Source organism: Lissotriton helveticus, chromosome 12 (assembly GCF_964261635.1).
Source record: "Lissotriton helveticus chromosome 12, aLisHel1.1, whole genome shotgun sequence".
Taxonomy (NCBI): Eukaryota; Metazoa; Chordata; class Amphibia; order Caudata; family Salamandridae; genus Lissotriton; species Lissotriton helveticus.
The window spans coordinates 318,038,169-318,061,779 of record NC_136073.1 but is presented as its reverse complement, the minus strand read 5'-3'; the positions used below and the strand labels follow the sequence as shown (position 1 = coordinate 318,061,779).

The window sequence follows — 23,611 nt, the reverse complement described above, 5'->3', positions numbered from 1 at the left end:
ATTATTAGAAATCAAACCTCCCCAGCTCCCCTTAACCCTGTGGCCTGCACTAACAAATATGAAGAAATTGCCAACTTTTTCAGTGAAAAAATTGCAATAATTGACTGTGCTTACCTCGATACTCAACCCTCTCTCACCCCCCAACTTCCCCTTAATTCAACACCTCATCCACCACTCCCCTTAAAAACACCCATGACTCCCTCACTCCTCCTCCCTTTGCATACCCCTCCTAAACCCCTCCCCGCTATCCTACCGCTAAAAAGTAACGCCTCATGGCATAACTTCTACCCCATCTCTGAACTGGAAGTCTTCAACATCCTAGCCAAACTCAAACCGTCCTCCCACACTAAAGTCCCTCTCCCTTCTGCACTTGTCCAAGATCTCAAACACGTCATTGTCCCTCACTGGACCAACATCATTAACACCTCCCTCTCAACAGGGAATGTCCCCATCTCCCTCCAACTCGGACAAATCACTCCCATCCCCAAAAATCCCAAGGCGGACCCCAATGACCCTAACAATCTCCGCCCCATCTCCAACCTCCCTCTCCTCTCCAAAGCCCTGGAAAACACATTGACACATTCAATCTACTAGAACCCCTTCAATCTGGCTTCTGCAAAGGTTGCAGCACTGAAACTACACTGCTCAACATAGTCGATGATATTCACTTAGCCCTGGATAAGGGCGAAGCCTGCCTTCTCATCCTTCTTGACCTCACCGCTGCATTTGACAGAGTTTACCACCCAAACTTACTCAATACACTCAAAAATCGCTTTGGCCTCAATGGCACTGTCCTGAACTGGTTCACCTCCTACTTCCAACATAGAACCCAACAAATAAAATTCAAAGCTCCCTCTCTAGCCCAACCTCTGTCTCCCTAGGTGTCCCTCAAGGATCCAACCCCCTCTCGTGCCCTTTTCAACCTTTTTATGGAACCCCTTACCCTTATACTTAAACAGGCAAAAATCAACTATCATCTGTATGCTGACGACACCCAACTGTACTATAAAATAAAATCCCAGGCCGATATCCTGCACCTTAACACTGCATTAACCAAGATCCAAACCTGGTTCCAAAACAACCATCTTAAACTCAACCCTAACAAAACTGAGATCATCCTCTTCTCTCCCAAAAACAACCCTCTCCCCATTCAAACATGGATCGCTGACCTTAATGCCCTTAACTGCTCACTCTCCCTCGCCGAATCTGTCAATTCACTCGGCATCACAGTCAACAATAAACTCACACTTAACTCCCATGTAAAGAACACAGCAAAAAGCACACTCTTCACACGCCGGCATCTCAAAAAAATCAAACCTTTTATTCCAGCGGAAGATTTCAAATTAATTATCCAATCTGTTGTCCTATCCAAAATCGACTACGGAAATGCCTTTCTCTCTGGTACTCCCAAATCCAACTTGCCCCCATCAAATCCGTCCTCAAGCTCGCTGCCAGACTAACAACAAACTGTAAACACTTTGACCACATCTCCCCTGCCCTCAAGACCCTCAAATGGCTTCCCATCGAAGGCAGATCCTCTTATAAAATTGCCTGTATCACACACAAAGCCCTCTATCAGAAGACTCCAACCAACCTCTCAACTAAACTAAAAAAAGCTGGATGTGCCCGAAACCTGAGAAGCACCAATCCTCTTCTTCTCATACCCCCTACTCAAAAAAACCACTTCGAAATCCCGCTCCTTCTCTGGCAAGGCCCCATCCATATGAAACGCCCTCCCCAAAGAACTTCGATGCAACCCCTCCTATGCCAGCTTCAAAAGACATCTTAAAATTCACTTTCTCACTAAATTCTGGGGAAATTAAATCCCTGATCCCCTTTCTGACTACTTTCCCTCCCCCCTCCTTAAGCTACTCCGCCAACCCCCCATACTCACCTACCCCCCTCTTGACATCCCCTCACCCTCCCCACCCCATTATACCCCCCACACACTCTTCTATGCCCACTGAATCCCCCTTGGCATACTGTAACATTTCTATTTACAACAACACTTTGGTTCCTTCAATGGGTTTCCTGTTTATCCCATATGTATTTTTTCCACCATGTACCCCAAACTGTTTCCTTTTATTTTGTCTGATCTCCTGTATAATCTGTTTTGTTCAGTTCTATGATTGTTTTTCTTGTTTATTTCCATTGCTGATGTAAAGCGCTCTGATAAACTCGGGTGGAGCTAGCGCTATATAAAACCTTCTAAATAAAATAAATAAATAAGTTCAGGAGCAGATGAGGTGCCTGATTCTGCACCAGCTCTAGCAGATGTTCCTTGCTGGCTCCTCTCAGTTTCCCTCTCTGCTCATGCGAGACAGGTGGTGTCCATGGCTCTCAGGTGTTTCATCATGCTTGATGTTCAGCACAAGTACTTCTTCTCAGACCCTCAGGAAAGAACCTTATTGCAAATAGTGCAGGTGACTTTTCTTGTGTTCACTTTTTTTCTCCCAGAGGTATGGAGAAAAACTCCTGCACTATGTTCTCCTTCTTGGAACCTATTGGTTCTTCTTCTTCTGAGAAGTTGCTATGCTCCACTAGGTTCTGTTGAGCAGCAGATGCGATCTTCCTCTCACAAAAATACAGTGTAAAAATCCAACATAAAAAAGATTTATTGGGCACAATACAAATGTGTGAAAAAAGACTGCCACACCAAAAAGATGGAGGCTAGGAGTGGGACCTTTCTCTATTAATAATAGAAAGGTGTTTAACCTATCAAATCCATCTCTTCCCGTGCCACATGGGATTTGCGACGTCATCATGCTTACATAGTGTCCATGTCGCGAATCCGCAAAATGTATTAGAAGGACCTTTTAAATGTTTTTCATCTGTAATTATACTACTTTTATAAGCCTCTTGTTGGGCGTATAGCCAGGCAGAAATCCAATCTCCTCAGGAGCTATGATATTATCACTCCCTTTCCTAAAGATATCACCCTCACCGTGTCTCAAAGGAACACCAAGGAGAAGGTAAACATCTCACGAAAAGGGAGAGACCACAATCAAAAGGTCCGCCAAAGGAAGAGTGAAGTAACTCAGGTAGGGTTTCAGATCAGCGACTCTCACTGCAGTAGGGAGAAATGAACAAACACAATATAGCAACAATAAGTTCAAGTGCAATAGTCAATAGATTAACCTTACAATGTGCCCCTGGTTGTGTGCTATCCGATACTCACCTGACCTGGTGACTCAAGGGTGCTTAGAATGTGTCCATAAGTGGTCTCACACATAAAAGGGGAGGAAGACGGTAATATAGTTCAGTCCCTCCGTGAGAGCAATAGTAGGGATGCAGGAATGCTTTCTAATTCCAAAAGAATGAGGTGGAAACGCTTCCTCGCGTTTCGTGATGTCTGGAGCAAAAGAACAACGCAACCTCGCGTTCAAGAAATAAAATGAGGTGACCAGGAAAAAAGATGCGTCCTGCGTCCAACACGAAAGAGGCACATGCGCCTCTGAGAAGAAACAAAATAAACGCGTCCTCGCGTTTCGAAGAAAAAGAGGCTTGTCAGTTTTTAGGGTGTAAGCACGGGAAACAATAAACTCGTCCTCGCGTTTGCAAGAAACAATGGCAGCAGGTAACAGAGCTCTCGAACTTGAGGCAGGTGCAGGTAACATAGCTCTCGAATTCGATACAAGTGCAGGCAACCACAGGCGGCGATGTCACAGAAACAACGCTGCAGTTAGCAATAAAGTTTAGTTGAAAGAAAAAAAATGTCTTGTGTTGTTTGTTTGGCAGCGAGGGAGACGCTCTTCTGATGTTAACAGGCAGCGTGGTTCAGCAATGTAGATTCAAAGGTTTTGAGGTACAAACAAGGAAAACACAAGGTTTTTGGCTTCATTAAACAGGAGTTTCAGGAATACAGGCAAGGAGAGGAGGATGACTAGCGATCGAGGGTGCAGCTAGGAAAACCAAGCACCGCCATCTTTGATGGAGAGGATTATGAACCTCCCCTCATGTCACATGGTTAACCTCTATGCAGTATGGGACAGCACACAATCCCTCTCTATTGCACTGCATTCTGGTACTTGTAGTGAGGTGAGGGTGCACATGCTTCTAGTCCTGACAGTACCCCACCCCTAAAGGCTGCCTCACAGGTCTTGGTTAGGAAGGATTTAAGACATGAAAATGTCTGACTAATCTGGGTGCATGTACATGTTCAGCGGGTTCCCATGTTCTTCAGGGGGGTATCCTACCCAATCAATTAAATATTGCAACTTTCCCCTATATCTTCTTGAGTCTAGTATATGTTTGACTTCATATTCAAGTTATCCCTCCACACTTAGAGGGGGCGGGGGAGGCTCTGGGTTTATAGGAGGTATGTACGGCTTCATTAAAGAGGTGTGGAAGACAGGGTGTATCTGTAATTCAGGTGGGAGATTCAATTTGATAGCTACAGGGGAGATAATCTTACTGACGGTGAAAAGTCCTAGATATCGGGGCTGTAATTTACGGGGTCCTTCTAGTTTTAGGTTCTTTGATGACAGCCACACATTATCTCCTACCTTGTAATCAGGGGCAGGACATCTATGTTTGTCGGCTTGTGTCTTCATGGTTTCTTTGGCCTGTACTAACTCTTGCCGGGCTTGTTCCCAGATCTTCAGTAAATGCTTATGGTGATCTACCACTGTTGGAGTGTGGGAAACAGAGGAAGGTAACTCTAAAGGGAGGAATTTGGGATGGTATCCTGTTGTAAAATAGAAGGGAGAGGTTTTAGAGGCGGAGTGAGTGGTGTTATTATAGGCAAACTCGGCGAGGGGCAAGGCCTGTACCCAGTCTTCACAAGAGGTGGTGATCAGACATCGCATGAATTGTTCTAACGTTTGGTTAGTCCTTTCAGTTTGCCCATCCGTTTGGCGGTGATAAGCTGTCGATAGACGATGGCCTATATGAAGAGCCTGGCATAATCCTTGCCAGAATTTGGAGATGAACTGGGGACCTCTGTCTGAGATAATCATGGAAGGTTGGCCATGAAGACGCACAATGTTCAGTATGAAAGCCTCTGTGAGTTCTAAGGCCGTGGGTGTTTTCTTAAGAGGGACGAAATGAGCCATTTTTGATACTAGATCTACCACCACTAGTATAGCTGTGTATCCTCGTGTTAATGGTAAGTCAGTAATGAAATCCATGCTTATAGCAGTCCAGGGACTGTTTGGCACAGGGAGGGGCTGTAAGAGACCTGCAGGGACAGTGTGTAAAGATTTCTGACGAGCACAGGTAGGACATTTTTTTACGTAGTCCGTTATGTCATGAGTCATTCCCTTCCACCAAAACCACCTCTGACACATCAGTCTGGTATTTGCTTCTCCAGGATGCCCAGCTAAAGGTAAATCATGACACCATTTAATAATGAGAAGCTGTGTTTCTTTTTAGGGTAGAAATAGCTTGTTGTTATGGAACAACAGATTGTCAGTTATGGTATTGGAGGGGTCTTCCAGCCACTTCGTCTGATCTATCATGGAATATGACTGTTCGAGATGCGTTAAGAAGGTGTGAGAATATACATCTGAACCTACAGCAATGATTTTATGTGCAGGAATGATAGGCACTGGTTCTTCAATAGAACATTTATGTTCTTTATCCAACCTCGATAAAGCATCAGATTTTGCGTGTCTGATCCCAGGACGGAAATGTATCTGGAAATCATATTCGCTAAAAAAGGAAACCCAGCGCAGTTGTCGAGGAGTCAGGGCTTTGGCAGTTCTGAAGTATTGCAAGTTTTGATGATCTGAGTAAATAGTGATCACCTGTGGTGATCTCAGTAAATAGTGGTGCCACTCTTGAAAGGCTGTCTTAATGGCCAGTAATTCCCTCTCTCCGATGGTGTAGTTTTGCTCAGCCTGGGACAGTGTTTTGGAATAATAGGCCACAGGATGGAGCGTGCCATTGTTTTTATCCGCTGGGATAATACTCCCCCTACAGCGTACTGTGAAGCATCGGCTTCAACATAATACGGTTGGGTTTCATCGGCATGTTTGACTACAGGAGCAGAAATGAAACTGTTTTTTAGGGCCTGAAAGGCTTTTTCAGCCGTGGTATCCCACCTGAATTTGACGCCCTTTTTTAATAGTCGTGTTATAGGAGAAATGAGGTCTGAGAAATGGCTGATAAATCCCCTATAAAAATTTGCGAAACCCAGAAACGACTGGACTTCTTTGACAGTGGTAAGACTTGTCCATTCTACAATGGCAGATACCTTGGCTGGATCCATGTGAACACCGGCGGGCGAGATGATAAATCCTAAGAACGCTACACTACGTGTATGGAAGATACCTTTATCTAACTTAGCAAAAAGATGATGTTCTTGCAGTTTACTCAGTTTAGTTTTTACATGTTCCACGTGGTCAGCTTCATTCTGCGAGTAGATCAGTATGTCGTTTATGTAGACGATGACGAACATATCCAAGTACTCCCTCAGTATTTCATTGATAAAAAATTGAAACGCTGCGGGAGCGTTGCATAAGCCAAAAGGCATTACGCAGTACTCATACAGGCCGAATTTAGTCCTAAAAGCCGTCTTCCACTCATCCCCCTCCCTGATGCGAATCAGGTGGTAGGCCCCTCTTAAGTCTAGTTTGGTGAATGTGGTGGCCTTCCTCACCTGATCCAATAGGGTAGAGATGAGTGGAAGAGGGTACTTGTTTTTTACCGTCACCTTGTTAAGGGCGCGGTAGTCCAAACAGGCTGGAAGGCCTCTTTCCCGTTTAGGAATAAAAAGGATAGGGGAAGATACAGGTGATGTGGAATGTCTGATAACCCCTTTTTTAGCATGTCCTGTAGATAGTCATGGAGATACTTGGTTTCGGTCTCGGTGAGCGCATATATGCGACTCACTGGTAAATCAGCACCAGGAACCAAATCTATCCTACAGTCATAGGTCCTGTGGGGAGGTAAGGCGACTGCCTTTACCTCGTCAAATACAGTAGAGAACCGTTGGTACTCCTCCGGTAAGGAGGCGCCATCAGTCGTGGTTAAGGCACAATATACTGGTGTATGCCAATGTGTTATGTCCCTGTAACAATGAGTCAAACAGTAAGGGGAACGTAAGGTGACGGATTTACTATTGCCTGCAGATCTCCTGAGGCGTTTAAGCCGGGAGCACCTATACCTGTGTTTTTTAAAAGCGATATTGTCTTTTTGTGTACCTTGTTTTTTAAAATCTTTACACCTGCCTGCCCTTTCACCGCCACTGCCCTCCCTCGCCGATCGTTCCCCCCTCACAGCCGATTAGGTTGCTGTGGTAGGGACGGGCGAGGTTCGACGCCATCTTGAGGGTACTATGGGGTTGCCGGTGCAGTTTCTCAGCCACTCCCCCCTCTGGCTAGTATTTCTGGCGTGCCGGTCGCGCTGCTCGCATGATTTACTATTGCCTGCAGATCTCCTGAGGCGTTTAAGCCGGGAGCACCGATACCTGTGTTTTTTAAAAGCGATCTTGTCTTTTTGTGTACTTTGTGTAACTTGTTTTTTAAAATCTTTACACCTGCCTGCCCTTTCACCGCCACTGCCCTCCCTCGCCGATCGTTCCCCCCTCATGTCCGATTTGATTGCTGTGGTAGGGACGGGCGAGGTTCGACGCCATCTTGAGGGTACTCTGGGGTTGCCGGTGCAGTTTCTCGGCCACTCCCCCCTTTGGCCAGCATATAATGACAATATTATCCCGGCCGCGAAGGGGACGCACGCAGCGCGCCGAAGGCGCGCCAAAGGCAAGCCCGTCTGCACCTGTCCACGACCGGTCGGGACCCGGGGCCACAGACCCTGCCCCTTCTTTAACTTACACTTCTGCCCAGCTCCTCATTCACCAAGGTAATTGGCCCCTCAGTCCCTCTATGCTCAAACGCATTCTTGCTCTTGGAATCCCTGCCCCTTTTCCCTCCCTCCCTGCGCCCCCCCCTTTTTAGACCCCAGTCAGCCGTCCTCCCTGCTTCCCTTCTCCTTCCCCCTTCCTGCCTGCCTACTGTGGCCCCAGCCTTTCTCCTCAACACCCGCTCGGCGGGCAGGCACCAGTTGGAACTTTTCAATCTTTTGGACACAGAGACTCCTGATTTCCTGTTTCTTACGGAAACCTGGTTCTCTGCTGATTCTCTGCCTGATGTCTTATCTGCGCTTCCCGATTCCTACTATGCCCTCCGGACCGATCGTCCCTACGGGAAAGTCGGCGGGGGCGTGGCTATGATCATCCGATCCAATCTTCAGTTCCAACCGCTTTCCTATCCCGCCATACCTAATGTAGACCTTATAGTGGCTCGTTCGGTGAACCTTTTGGTCCCCCTCACTGTACTCCTTCTATACCGCCCTCCTCAGGCCATGTCTCACTTTGTGCCTATTCTGCAGGTGCTGCTGGCCACTCTTGTGGTCAATAACTCTTCGGTTCTTTTACTGGGCGACTTTAACTACTGGCCTGGAGACCCCAGAGAAGATCAGACTTCTAAAGACTTTTCTGACACTCTGCGTGGTCTCAATTTTATTTCCCATATTCACTCCCCGACTCACGCACACGGTCACACTCTTGACCAGTTATGGTCGGCTAGTTGGGCTATACTTTCCACCACCATCCTTCCCTGTACTTGGTCGGATCACTCGCTCATCTCCTTCTCTATCGACCTTGGAGCTACTGACAAGTCCCCCCTGCCCAAGAACATTCTAGCACGGAACTGGAACCGGGTGGATTTTAACACTCTCTGCTCTTCCCTGGCGACTTCCACCCCGACCTATCTGACCTTTCCCTTGACCATCAAGTCAACGCCGTTAACACCTGGCTGTCCACTTCATGCGACCTGGTTGCCCCCCTCAGGAGGGTCAAGGCGTGTTGCCTCCACGAAGCCAATAAATGGTTCTCTGATGATCTTAAAGCCCTTAAATTGTCTCTCAGTAAGTCAGAAAGTCAGTGGAGGCGCAATTACTGCCCCTCTCAGAGATCGATTTAGGTCTCTCCTTAACAACTACAAGAGAGCTATTCTCTCAGCCAAATCAGATTATTTCTCTGGCAAAATTTTGTCAGCGGCTCATAAACCTAAGGAGATTTTCTCTATTGTCCACAATCTGGCCGCATCCGACAGAGTCAATCCCTCCCCTGTTCCATCCCAAGCCCTCTGTCTCTCCTTGAACGATTTCTTTCTTGAGAAGATTGCCAACATCAAACGGAACATCCCTCCGCCATCTTCTCTTCTTCCCTCCCCTTCCCTTCCCCCTCTGTCCTCTTCTCTCAACCAATTTTTACCCATCTCTAAGGAATCCTTCCTTGTTCTGCTCAGGAAAGTTAAGTCAGGCTCCCCTGCCGACTATGGATCGGCTCGCGTTTTAAGGGAGTTGTTTTCTGGTTGCCCTGACCTCCCCTTTCCCTTCTTAATTCTTCCATTTCCCAGGGTATAGTTCCAGCCTTCTTTAAATCAGCCACAGTTATCCCCATCTTAAAAAAATCCGGCTCTGACCCCACTCTCCCTGCCAATTTCAGGCCCATTTCCTTGCTCCCCTACTTAGGCAAGATCCTGAAGAGCCACATCACTTCCTGCCTCTCGGCCTACATCGAGGACAACCATCTTCTGGCCTCCCATCAAGCTGGCTTTCGTCCGGTCCACTCGACCGAATCTGTGGTCCTCTCTGTTCTGGGCGAGCTGAAGAGTAAGGCTGATTCCAACTCCCCCCAAGCCTTGGTGCTTCTCAATTTGTCCGCTGCTTTTGACGCGGTCGACCATTCCATCCTCCTCGACCGTGTCAGGGCAGCGGGCCTCCAGGGTTCTGCCTTCTCTTGGCTCGCCTCATTTCTCCAAGGTCGGACGCAGGCTGTCCGTCTCTCTGGTTTTTCTGCCCCCCCGCTCGCTTCCCTGTGGGGTTCCCCAGGGTTCCTCCCTTTCCCCTCTTCTTTTCAACCTTTATATCTACCCCCTTATTGTTGCTCGGTTAAACATGGAGGTCTCCGTGTACAACTACGCTGGCACCCTTCAGCTTGTTTTTGACTTATCCCACGATCCTGACTCCCTCCTTAAATTTCAAACCACACTTATTTTTATTTCTGACTGGATGAACCAAAACCACCTAAAGCTTAATCCGGACAAGACGGAGCTGGTCCTGACTGGTGGCTCCACCAGCCCCTTGTCCCCTGCCTTCTGGCCTTCCATCTTTGGTCCTCCCCCGGTTCCCTCTGCTTCAGTTAGAACCCTGGGAATTAAAAACTGCCAGGACCTCTCCATGCGTCCCCAGGTTAGCTCTGTTGTTTCATCCTGTTTTTTGTCCCTCAGGATTATCCGAAAGATTTCCCATTTTTTTTCCTTTGATGCCCTCAAAATCATTGTTTTGGCCATGATTCTCTCACGGTTGGACTACGGGAACTGCCTGTACGTGGGCATTCCTGCCTACGACCTGCGGCGCCTCCAGTCCATCCAGAATCATGCCGCTCGCCTCATCTATCAGCTTCCTAAATTTCATCACACCACCCCTTTACTCAGGTCCCTCCACTGGCTCCCCATCCTGCAGAGAACCCACTTCAAGATGGGCTGCATGGTCTTCATGGTCTTCATGGCCCGCGCTCGCACAGCCCCTGTCTTTATCAATTCCATGATTATCCACTATATCCCTTCCCGCAATCTCCGCTCCTCTAGCCAGGCACTTTTAAGTGTTCCCCGTTTCCGCAAGTCCAGATTAGGTGGCACCAGATTTTCCATCCTTGCCCCCCGCCTCTGGAATAGCCTCCCATTGACCATCAGATCCATCCCTGTCTACTTGCATTTCTGTAAGGCACTCAAAACCCATCTGTTTTCCCAAGCTTTCTCTTCCTAGTCACTCCCTGGTGCTTCTTCTATCGGCAAATATTAATCTCAGCGCCAGGAAGCCGCTTGGTCACAGAGCGCTTTACAAATATTTTCCACTTCAACTTCAACTTCTTCTAGCGACCCAGTCAATTAAGGGATTGTGTTTTTGGAGTCAGGGAAACCCCAAAATAGCCCCAAAAGTGGGCGTATCTATGAGGTCGAATGACGCAGCTTCAGAATGACCGTTATCACACATCAGAATTATATCAGGGGTCTGGTTCAATATCATGCCCGAAGAGAGTTCAAACCCATCCACTGCGCTGACTTTTTCAGGATGTTTCTTGGGTATAAAATCAAGACCCAATGCTTTAGCCAAGGTTAAATCCAGAAAATTTCCTGTGGCACCAGACTCTAAATGGTTAGCCATGGTATGTCTCAAATGAGAAGGCAACAAGAACACAATATTAATTGAGAAGGGCTTAGGTATAGGGGCCGCTGTGTTCGCCAGATTGTGTGAGGTCTGGAAGGTGAAGGGACTTGGAGGAGCGACATCGCTACTCCCCAAGTCACTCAGTTTCCCGACGGCATAGGTCGCACATTCCTACCCTGTGTGTCTTTTACTGGAACTTTTGGTTTAACAGGACATTCCTTTGCGAAATGGCCTCCTTTTACGCAGTAGAGACAAAGGTTAAGTTTTCTATGTTTCTCCTTCTCTTCAGCGGATAAGGGGCCACGTATTCCACCTATTTGCATAGGTTCACTGGTGTCTCAGGGTTCTCTTTTCTCGCCTCGGGAGAAAAAGAGTTTAGGGTACTCCCCTTTAGATTTTTCTCCTTTACACTCTGTTAAGCGATGATCCAATTTCACTACTAAATCCATAAACGCTGAGCATTCTTCCGGGGGATCTACGATTTGTGATAGAATATCTTTGAGGTCAGCTTTGAGTCCTCTGTAAAACAGCGAGGTTCATTTTTCCTCAGGCCATTGGGTTTCAGTAACCAGCCTGTTGAACGTAGTGATGTACGTCAACAAGTCTTTAGATCCTTGTTTTAAGTTTAACAATTCATTGTCACTTGCCTGCATGTACAAGTGTCTTGCAAATAGACTTCTCATCCGTTCTTTGAATAAACCCAAGTTGTACAATACCGGGTCATCATTTTCTACTAAGGTCACAGCCCATGAGGCTGCGTTACCGCTCAAATATGATATAATGGAGGCTATTTTGGCCGCATCGTCAGGAAAAGAGGTGGCTCTACAGAGAAAAATTAAATGACATTGGTTCATAAATGCACTGTATTTCTGACTATCTCCATTGAACCTTTCCGGCATGGCAAGTGGTGTCTGTGGTGGTGTAACGACTGTAACATTGACAGGAGTAGAAGGGGTTTGTGCGGGACCAGGGGATGAAGGAATCTGGGAGGACTCAGGAGAAGCACTAACAGTGGGGACCTGGAAGTGAGCTGGGTGTATATAGCTGCGCTTATACTAAGGGTGTGCATCCAACATTTTACTCTCTGTTCTCAACACAGTGTTCTCTGATATAAGTCGTTGGTTTTCACTCTTGACCAATTTTAATTCTGTCTGTAAATTCACTACTGATGTCACTAACTCTCTAAGCGTGCTTTCTGCGGACTCTCCTATCATGGCATTTTCGTCCATGACTTGCTTCGCTCGGGAGGAGTGTAAAAAACGTGGGCTTGGTTTTCTGTCGGGCGTGGAAGTATATCCAGGCAGAAATCCAATCTCCTCAGGAGCGATGATATTATCACTCCCTTTCCTAAAGATATCACCCTCACCGTGTCTCAAAGGAACACCAAGGAGAAGGTAAACATCTCACAAAAAGGGAGAGACCACAATCAAAAGGTCCGCCAAAGGAAGAGTGAAGTAACTCAGGTAGGGTTTCAGAACAGCGACTCTTACTGCAGTAGGGAGAAATGAACAAACACAATATAGCAACAATAAGTTCAAGTGCAATAGTCAATAGATTAACCTTACAATGTGAGTGTGCTATCCCACACTCACCTGACCTGGTGACTCAAGGGCGCTTAGAATGTGTCCATAAGTAGTCTCACAAATAAATGGGGAGGAAGACAGTAATATAGTTCAGTCCCTCCGTGAGAGCAATAGTAGGGATGCAGGAATGCTCTCTAATTCCAAAAGAATGAGGTGGAAACGCTTCCTCGCATTTCGTGATGTCTGGAGCAAAAGAACAACGCGACCTCGCGTTCAAGAAATAAAATGAGGTGACCAGGAAAAAAGACGCGTCTTGCGTCCCACACGAAAGAGGCACACGCGTTTCTGAGAAGAAACAAAATAAACGGGTCCTCGCGTTTCGAAGAAAAAAAGGCTTGTCAGTTTTTAGGGTGTAAGCACGGGAAACAATAAACGCGTCCTCGCGTTTGCAAGAAACAATGGCAGCAGGTAACAGAGCTCTCGAACTTGAGACAGGTGCAGGTAACAGAGCTCTCGTATTCGATACAAGTGCAGGCAACCACAGGTGGCGATGTCACAGCAACAGCACTGCAGTGAGCAATAAAGTTTAGTTGAAAGAAAAAAAATGTCTTGTGTTGTTTGTTTGGCAGCGAGGGAGACGCTCTTCTGATGTTAACAGGCAGCGTGGTTCAGCAACGTAGATTCAAAAGTTTTGAGGTACAAACAAGGAAAACACGAGGTTCTTGGCTTCATTAAACAGGAGATTCAGGAATACAGGCAAGGAGAGGAGGATGACTAGCGATCGAGGGTGCAGCTAGGAAAACCAAGCACCCCAATCTTTGATGGAGAGGCTTATGAACCTCCCCTCATGTCACATGGTTAGCCTCTATGCAGTATGGGATATCACACAATCCCTCTCTATTGCACTGCATTCTGGTACCTGTAGTGAGGTGAGGGTGCACATGCTTCTAGTCCTGACACCTCTTACCCTAAACAAAACCTTTGAAGTGCCTAGATATTTGTTTTAGTACTGCCAAAACTATGATGGATTTGCGACCCTCCTGTTACTCCAGGAATACGTGACTGCATGGTTCGTAATGTTGTAATAGCTCCAGAAAATGTATTAAAACAACCTTTAAAATGTTTTTCCTCTATAATTATACTACTAATATTACATTATTAGTACACCACTTACCTCAAACAACATCATCATCATCAAATCACTTTATGCGAATAATTAAAATCATAAAAGTACACACGTAAATTACATTCAATAAATACAATAAAAAACAGTAAAATAGTCATAAAGAGTCCATATGATGGTTGCTAACATATTTCATGTATATACAGATGCAAGGGCTACAATAAAATTAATCGTTCACTTATACTCCGGCCTCTTAGTTTCTTACATCTTATGGCTGCAACAAGATAACTAGCAATATTAAAAATGTTCCATGTATTGTTTAGCAATTGCAAATACATTAAGGCGGGTTTAACCTGATGGAGCCCCAAACCTAGTTTCACGAACATTCCTTTAACATATGTGAGTCACTGTATTTCGTCTCCCCGATCTAAACTAATACAGTCTTTTAAAATACGTCGATTTAATGTTAGCTCTGGATTAAGCCAAGTTTTCATCCAACAGATAAGGGGGGCCAAACCAATCAAATCACCAACAAACCCCATCCCCAACTCCTGGTGCACAGCAAATGTTGGGGTAGACTGAGGGATAGATAGAAGACACTGAAACAGTTTGTTTTCGGCCCTTTGCACATCGTCCATCGGGATAGATCCCCAGATCGCAGCACCATAAAGTGTCAGTGCAAGACATTTAGCTTTATAAATCGCCAAGATTGCCTCAAATGGTCTTCCCCGAGGCACTGTGTCAAATTTAACAAGGCTGATCCTGCTCGCACCAGGGCATTCTTTTTAGCTAACCTCTGGGGCATCCATGTACAGAAATTGTCAAACAGTACCCCCAGATATGTGAAAGCTCTCACTCCTTGGACCTCAACCCCTCTACAATAGGCCCATGGCCATAAAATGAGGCTTAGCGGAAATAACCACCAAATCCAGCGAGGCCATGAATTCCCCGAAGGAGTTCAGCAACCTCTGTAGTCCTATCGGGGTGCGTGCTAGTAGGACGGCGTCATCCGCGTATAGGAGGACTGGGATGGTACTGCCTCCTATACGCGGGACGTCCAGAGTAGCGGTTTCCAAGGTTTTGTCTAGTGCATTAATATATAATGTAAAAAGAAGAGGGGCCAGGATGCACCCTTGCCTAACCCCTCCCCCTGATTTAAAGTGCCTAGTGCAAATACCATCTTGGGTCATCCTAACAGTTGTGTATAAATCACGATGAAGTTCTGCCATAAAAGAAACCAAACTGGGGTCAATTCCCATATCCAATAGAATTGTCCACAGCTTCGATCTATTAACTAGATCGAAGGCTGTGGACAAGTCCATAAAACCTAGATAAATAGCCCCCCTACTGGCCACTGTGTATTTATTAATTAACACTATCAATGCTAAGGCAATTCACCCCTGGTGCTGAACTTCTTTGAATTCCATTGTTCATGACGAGCTCAGCTCGTCATGAGCACACAAGCAGTGTACTGCATGACGAGCTGAGCTCGTCATGAGCATGGAAGGGGTTAATAAATACTGGCTGAGACACTGATCCACAGTGCTTCTGCCCGGCCTAAATCCATATTGGGAATCTATTAGGATACTTTTTTGTGTAACCCACTCAGACACTTTAGATAAAATATCTTTTCCTAGAATTTTAACAGAGGAGTCTATAAGGGAAATGGGCCTGTAACATCTCGGGTCCCCTCTCTGTCCTTTTTTAAAAATAGGGATAATGGTGGAAAGGGCCCATAAGGCAGGGAAACCATGAGTAACAGTAGAGTTAAAAACCTTAGTTAAAATTGCAGCCCAAAATTTAACATTTCCCTTAAATAAATCTGCAGGAACACCGTCTGGGCCGGGGGCCTTGTTTGCAGCAGTTTTAATTATTGCTTTTTCCACATCCGCCTCTATAAACAATAAGTTAGATATGGGTGGGATACAGGCAGGTGGAATAAAGGTATTAAATACTTCATTACTTGCATAAATTTGTTCAAAATGTCTCACCCAATCTTCCTCCGAGATGTTCGTTTCAAGCTTTTCATTATCCTCACCTGTTAACAGCGGACTGTTAACGGTGGCCCAAAACTTGGAACTATCCTTTAAGACTGCTTCAGACATGAGACTGTCCCAGGCCTCTGATTTAATTTCATTTTTGCGCGTTTGTATACATGATTTGTATTCCTTTCTGCAATTAGCTATCAGGATTTTATCTCTGGGTAAAACCTTCAATGATTCCATTAAAATACGATGAGCCCTAGAACATTTAGTGTCGAACCATCTTTTCACTTTTTTCCTTGTACGTCTAGCAGGGGCAGTTAGATCAATAGCAACTTGCTTACAAATTGCTTCAAAAGCTACGATGCTCTCCCCTGCCAAGGTGGCACCATCTGCACATTTCCCAAACTCAACGCTCATCTTTTCACAGAGGGTGTCTAAAAACTGGTCTGGTACTATTTTCGCCCATTTCAACCTTCGCCCTTGGTCATTAGTTGTCACACTTATTTGAGGTCTGGTGCTATTTAGTTTAACAGAACTGGAAAATCCTGCGTTCAACACCAGATTGACCGGGTTATGGTCACTAAATGGAGAACTGACTCCGTTATAAAAAATTACGTGACCCATCAGGGCAGGAGTTAAAAATATATAGTCGATAATAGACTCCCTTTCCCTGGACTTGAAGGTTGCTACCCTCTCGCGTCTATCAAAGAAAGATGGCTCGTAAAGATCGACACATGATAAAAGATCCCCAAGACCCACTCCCCTCTGAGTATGTTCGAAATGTGGGGGGGACGCAAAGGAAGGGCTATATCCTTCATTAAGTTGACAATTAAAATTACAAAGGTGAATATTAAAATCTCCCAAAAGGATAATATCGATTAAAGTGGTTTGTTGAGCTTTATAGCTTACAATAAACTGTTCTAAAAAACACAAGTGTTCATTACGATAATCACTCTCCCCTGAGTTATAGAAATTTATTAACAAGGTTTTCCCGTCGGTCTCAGAGGAGATCTCAACTATTAAACAATTGGGGGAAACAGAGTCTAAAGTCTTGACTACCCCTTTCAGAGTAACTGAAAGGAGTAACAACAGTCCTCCCCTGGCTCTCCCTGAAGCAGATGGGCGTGCTGGTTGGAAATAAGATGTAAAGCCATCCAGCCAAAAATTATTTTGCAGGTCCCATGTCTCTTGGAATGCTATCACATCATTGGCTTTAATAAAACTAAGCCAGGATAGGTCCTCCCGTTTTGACCTTAACCCAGCAATATTCCAACTTAATAACCTAAAGTTAGAATCAACCGTTGTAATAGGGTCAGGTTCATGTGGTTGTTGTAGTGTGGCTAAGGCGGGTGACCCTAGTCATTCAATCTCATTCAGGCGTGATAGTGGAGAAAACCTGTTTGCTAAAATAAGGCTATCCTCAGTCCTTGTTGGGTGTTATAGGGATTATTTAAAGTGGTAACTCCTGACTTGTTCCCCATTATTAAAGAGGCCCTTTTAAAGGTACCCAGGGCAGAGATGCCCTGTTAGATACCAATAGACAAAAAACAAACAAAACAGATAATAGAATAGTTTTTGTAAGTCAGTACTCAGGCCTCAGCAATAAAATCAAGAATATTGTAAATCGAAATTGGAAGATCCTAAACAGTGAGCTAGAAAAACCCATGCCCAAGCCACTGTTCTCTTTCAGACGCAAAAAAACCTTGCGTACTGCCCTGGTACACACGTATAACAACCAAGTTACCAATTTCCAAACCACTCTTCCTGGAGAAGGACGGGCAGTGGGTAATTACAGATGTGGGTCCTGCTCAATTTGTCCAAACTGTATGGAAAGCAAGACCCTAAACTTTAATGGTAAAACAATGACCCCAAAAAGCCTGACCAATTGTAGAAGTAAACGTGTAATCTACCTCATAATCTGCCCATGTGGGCTGGGCTATGTAGGTGAGACAGGGAGAGAATTGCGCACAAGACTATTAGAACATAGATCAGCAATCAAGAACAAAAAGGAAAATGCTCCACTCACGGATCACTTCGTAACAAATAACCATGACTGTAATCAATTTTCATGGTTTATTTTGGAGAAAGTTAGCATTAGTAGAAGGGGAGGCAACTTAGAAGCCCTTAGAAAGAAACGTGAGCAGTGGTTAATATGCCACCTTGACACTATTAAGAGAGGTCTGAACTCAAGGTAGGACTGGATGACAATAGTAATAGACAACTAGTAGTGAAAAAAAAGTGCCTGAGAAAAAAATATATGAAAAGCACATTTTGACCTGTTTTTAGTCAATAGTTAATGAGAATATTTGCCACTGGATGAAATAGAAGGCAAATTTATCACAGCGATCAAACTTGTACTGGGATAGGTTAAGATAAAACTGGAATATTCAATGAAACAGGCCTGGATACGGTAAATGAAAATGCATCGTCATGTCCAATGAAAATGACCCAATGATGATATGAACTTGTAATCATTTCTATTGGACATTATATATCGTACATTACAAATGCATTTAAAAGAATAAAAAATAGAAGTTTGATTAATTACATAATGTAAATCCGAAATGGCTAAATATATAACTCCAGAAATAGCAGCCTATATATGGGAAAATAGTAAATATAAAAGGATTGATGGATATAAATAAATAATTAAATAAATAAAAAATCTGCTTCGAATAATGAACATCCGAAATAAGAATAGCCCTGATTGTATTAGAATAGTTTTATACACAGTGGCTTAAAACATAATTAAAGGATGCGCCCGGATTAGAACTGATGAGTCGATAAATAAATAAATATGGCCGCGACTGAGAGAGCATTGGGACGCATTCCGAATAACATCAGAGCGAGGCTAAGATTGCGGCCGGGGTTGATAACGAGGCTTGAATTGCAAGAATGAAAACGAGGCTTGGAACTCGCGCCGCAATGAGGCTTGGAACTCGCGCCGCAGCGGAAAACGAAAAACCAAGAAAAAAAAGCTGGGCAATACTAATTAGTGTAACCAGCTGTCGGGCATTAAAACTTAGCCAATGACAAAGCCGCAATATGGGTTTAAATTCCAACGGGAACGGCAGTGAATGATCTTCTTTTGCCGGAACCGCGAGCCAATACGTCAGGACTGTTGCCAGAGAAGGGAGTGGAACGCTGCTCTGTAGGAGATAGCCGGTAAGATAACTTCCCTACCCCGACCTTAGTTAACCTTAAATATGCGGGAAATATGACTACTAAAAAGTCCCTGCACTTTATCCAAAATTCTTTTAGATTGAAGACTGCGCAAAAAAGGTTACCTAGAGACCAAATACCACCTTAAGAAGTCTGTTAATGTTAATGTTAATATGAATTTATTAAGCGCTCGTACGCCCAGGGGCTTCATGGCGCTATAGGAAGGAACAAAACGCACCAGTTACAAGTAGAAATAAGGCGGCTCAACAATATGCCTGGGAGAAAAGCCAGGTTTTAAGGGAATGTCTGAAACTCAGGATGTTGTCGCTCAGTTTTAGTTGAAGAGGAAGAGAGTTCCAGAAGGTGGCTGCAAGATGGTCAAAACAGCAGCCTCCGAGACGCTTCCTCTCGGTCAGAAGGGATTTGTGAGTAGACCTGAGATTGCGGGAAGGGTCATATCTGTTAAATAGAGCTCTGATAAACTGAGGGCCAGAGTGATGTAGGGACTTAAATAAAATACACCCAGTTTTGAAAGCTACTCGCTGCTCAACAGGCAGCCAGTGAAGCTGTTTCAACCCTAATCTGACAGACTGCCTTTTAGATAGATTCAGAATAAGTCTGGCTGCCTGGTTTTGAGCCAGCTGGAGGCGTTTTAACTCTCCAGCGTGGAGCCCAAGGTAAAGGCTGTTGGAGAAGTCTAATCTAGACAGGACCAGGGAAATGACGATCTGAGTAAGGGCAGCCGGAGAAAAAAAACAGGCAATTTTCTTAATTTTCTTCAGTTGAAAGAAGCAGGATGACACAACTGCGCCTACCTGTCTTTTCAAGGAGAGATCCTCGCTGATAAAAATTCCCAAGCTCTTAACTGAAGATGACTTGGACGGAGGGGCTCCCATGCTAGATGGCCAAAAGCTAGGGTTCCAACTAAGTACACTCTGCCCAGGCAAGACCAATTCAGTCTTGCCTGGGTTAAGTTTCAAATGATTGCAGCTCATCCAACTCAGGATATGAGACATGGTTTTTTGAAAATCTTCCACTGAGTCCTTGGTGTTTAGAGGGAAGATGAGCTGCAAATCATCTGCATAGTTGAAGATGGTAACTTTCGCTATCCTGAGAGAGTACAGAAGGGGGCGTAAATATAAATTGAAAAGCAGAGGTGACAATGAAGAGCCCTGAGGTACTCCGCAGGTGGTAGGTATAGTGGGAGCAGTAAAGGGACCCAATCTAACAGATTGAGTACGGCCAGTAATGAATGAGCGGATCCAGCTCAGCGCAGGGCCCCTGAGACCTGCCTGCTCGACAGGGTTGACCAAGATGGTGTAGTCAACCGTGTCGAACGCAGCCGAAAGGTCCAGTAGCACCAGGGCCTGGTGGATCCCCTCATCCGCGTTCCGTCTCAAAGTATTCTGCACCAAAAGAGTAACTGCCTCAGTTGAATGGCATGGGCGGAAACCCGCCTGGTTGGGTGCAAGATACTCTGATTCTTCAACAAATTTGGAGATACTGTCACAGACGTGAGCCTCCAATAATTTGGCACAGTAAGGCAGCAGTGATATGGGCCTATAGTTGAGCGGATCCAGCGGGTCAGCTCCGACTTTTTTTATCAAGGGGATAAGGAGGGCTTTTTTAAGGTTGTCAGAGACTTTACCCTGTGAGAGAGATCCATTCAGCATGGAAAGCATGCCTTCAGGAATAATAGTTTCCACCTCTCTCAAAATATGTGGGGGGCAAATATCGTCGGGTGAGCCTGATTTGACCCTGGCAAAAAGCTTAGATAGAGTGGCGTCGTCAATAAGGGGAAAGGATTCCAGGAATAAAGGATTATAGTAGATGTCAGCCAGAAGGGGGGGAGACGGAGTAGTGAGGATACTTTGTTTTATAGTGCAGATTTTGTTAAAGAAAAACGAGTTTAGTGAATTGCAAAGGTCCTGGGTGGAGACCACAGATTGGGACGTTCTATCACTGCCACTAAGGCTCTCCACGATGTTAAACAGTTCTTTTGATTTATTGCGGGAATTAAGGATTTTTTCCGAAAAATAATCAGTTTTATGTTTTTGGATAAGTTTTAGATATTCCTTTCTGGCCCTGCAATAGTTGGCTTTATCTAATTCTGAATACACTGTTCGCCACTTCCGCTCCTTTTGACGAACTTCAAGTTTTAATGCTTTCAGATGAGGTGTAAACCACCTGTGAGCGTCATTGGGGCGGGAGCGGGGAAAGTTAGAGCAAGGGGCATGCACATCGGCTGCCTGAAGTAGCCAGTTGGAAAAGGCTGCTTCGGTCCCATCGATATCCTGATCTAATGGGGGGAGAGAAGAAGTTTAAGTATCGATGAAGGCAGAAATATCAACATTCTTCCATATTCTGACTTTTCCTCCTTTCTGAAAAGGCTGCTTGCTATTTTTTGCAGTGATGATAGTGAAGTGAATCAGAAAGTGATCCGACCAGATACAAGGGGTGATGGAATTAACAGCCAAGGGAATGTTCTGTGACCAGATTTGATCGAGGCTGTGCCCTTTTTTATGGGTGGGTAGGTGGATCTGTTGGATCAGATTCATATCAAGTAGACTCTCTTTCAGTGCGGCTGCCTGAGTGTCCAACTCAGTAGAATTCATCCAAAGATTAAAATCGCCCAGCAGCACGATTTTTTTGTGATTAATTATTAAAGGAGCAAGTTGTTCCGCTAAAGATGCCTCAAATGTGGGCATGTTTTGGGGGGGGCGATAAACGAGGATCATAAGTAATGATCCACTGTTAGTATCCATTTTGAAAGTCATATTATCAGATCCTATGAGATCAAGAGACGGTAAGAGGGAGAATTTATGGGTATTGTGAATAATCGCTGCAACTCTGTCAGCTGTACCACTTCCCATTAGGAGGTTCACCCGATTTTACACGGTAAGACGTGGGGCCTAGACTGGGTAATTATCTGGGCCATACTGGGCCAGTACAATCTGAAGGATAAGCTCATATAATAACGAGCATTTAATGTGTATTTCAGAGACAAGCCGTGGGCATTTTATCAGGACGGGGAACCCAGAATAAAGAACTAGAGTCTGTCAGACAAGAGACCAATTAGTAATAACATCATATAGAGACTATTGGTAAGAAGCAAACAATAACAATTCAGATCGCAAGTTATGGAACAGAGTGGCACCCTAGACAGTAAAATAATACAATATATATTTCAGGCAAATCGGTGTATGAAACGAATGAATCTCAAAGACAGGCGGACTTGAAGAATCTTTATATCCACCATAAGGTATCCGTTTAATCATATTCTATGACCTACATTTATCCAGTTAAGTAATATCAGGGAATTAATACGTTCATCTTTTTTCTATAAAGAATGCTGTTTTGAGAGGAAATATACGTCCGGAGTGTTGAGGACGCGAACAAACCGCTTAGGATTGTAACTGTCATGTGAGCAGGTAAAAATAGAAAAAGTGGTTCTCCTATATAAAAAGTGGTGTAGGAATCAAAAACCTGAGACATGTTAGATTGTAGGTAGGTCCAAGAAGCCCATAGGAGTAAAAGGGGAGCTTAACAGATCAAAATGAAGAATAACTATGTTCTCCAGGCATACCTTGTAACCTATAACAGTGGTCACAACCTCTTCCATCCTTATAATTATACATGGACCAATTTCACATTAAAAGAGTTTGGGTAACAAGAGAACGGTCCTTTTCTATCATGTATGAACAAAGTATCCGTGCGGTTACCTAAAGTTATGGAGGCATAGTAATAACAAGGAACCCCATATAAACGCTTAAAAACATAAGAGTTAGGGATGAAGATAATGACAAAATCCTTGGGATTTGTTCCCTAAACATAATATTATCCTCATGAATGTAGTGAATATGTAAATTAAAAATTTATGAAGTGAGAATGATCTCTATGCACAAATTCTGAGAGCATATTGTTTATTCCCAGGAGAATTCTTGACAGTGGCAACCATCCAGTTCCCAGCCCCTAGGAGAGACTAATCATACAGTCTTGAAAAAGATAGCAGTGTATCAATAAATAGCTATTGAAACGTGTCGACGCAGCATATTCACAATCAAGAGAACCAATCTACCCTGGAGTCCAGAAAATAACGGGCCTAAGCGTAGATTTTGACAATATTAGGTTCTCAGATGTGTAACCTTTATGACTAATTTTTGATGTCTTTTGTATGTCTCTCCCTTGATGTGATTTTTTCCTGTTTATAACCCAGTGCAAAATATTTACCATTGCGCTTTTTAATCATTTAAGTGTATAATATTGTGTTAATGAAATGTTTTTAAATGCTATATTGTAAAATGTCATATTGTGAATGTGTTCTGTGATTATGAAAAATGTCTTTTAAACTGTCTAACAATTGTGCAAGTAAAAAAATGTTTTTAATAATAAATGTTTTAAACTTTACAACAAATGTGTGGATAGATTGCAATGTATGTAGCTCACTACCCATATAAAAATACATGCAAATGTGTATGAGAATACTAGTGTGTTAGCCAAGGGAAAACCCTTTTTTTACTGTTTGAAGTACTCCAATCCCCTGGTACATAAGGGGTCTCTCTCAATAATTTAAGCCTTTTAAAGGTACTACAAGGTTGCCATCCTTGTCCTGCTTTTGAATACTGCGGACAGGGTGTTATTTT

The 23,611-nt window shown here is 44.4% G+C and overlaps 1 long non-coding RNA gene across 1 annotated transcript in view; it reads right to left on the bottom strand.

The window, feature by feature from the left end:
* Window positions 1-13,386, bottom strand: part of LOC144799108 (uncharacterized) — a 33,837-nt gene extending 20,451 nt beyond the window's left edge. Inside the window, exon 1 of the long non-coding RNA XR_013603750.1 lies at window positions 12,768-13,386. This is a non-coding gene — a long non-coding RNA (uncharacterized LOC144799108). The remainder of the gene's footprint in view (window positions 1-12,767) is intronic.
* Between the last annotated feature and the right edge of the window lie 10,225 nt (window positions 13,387-23,611).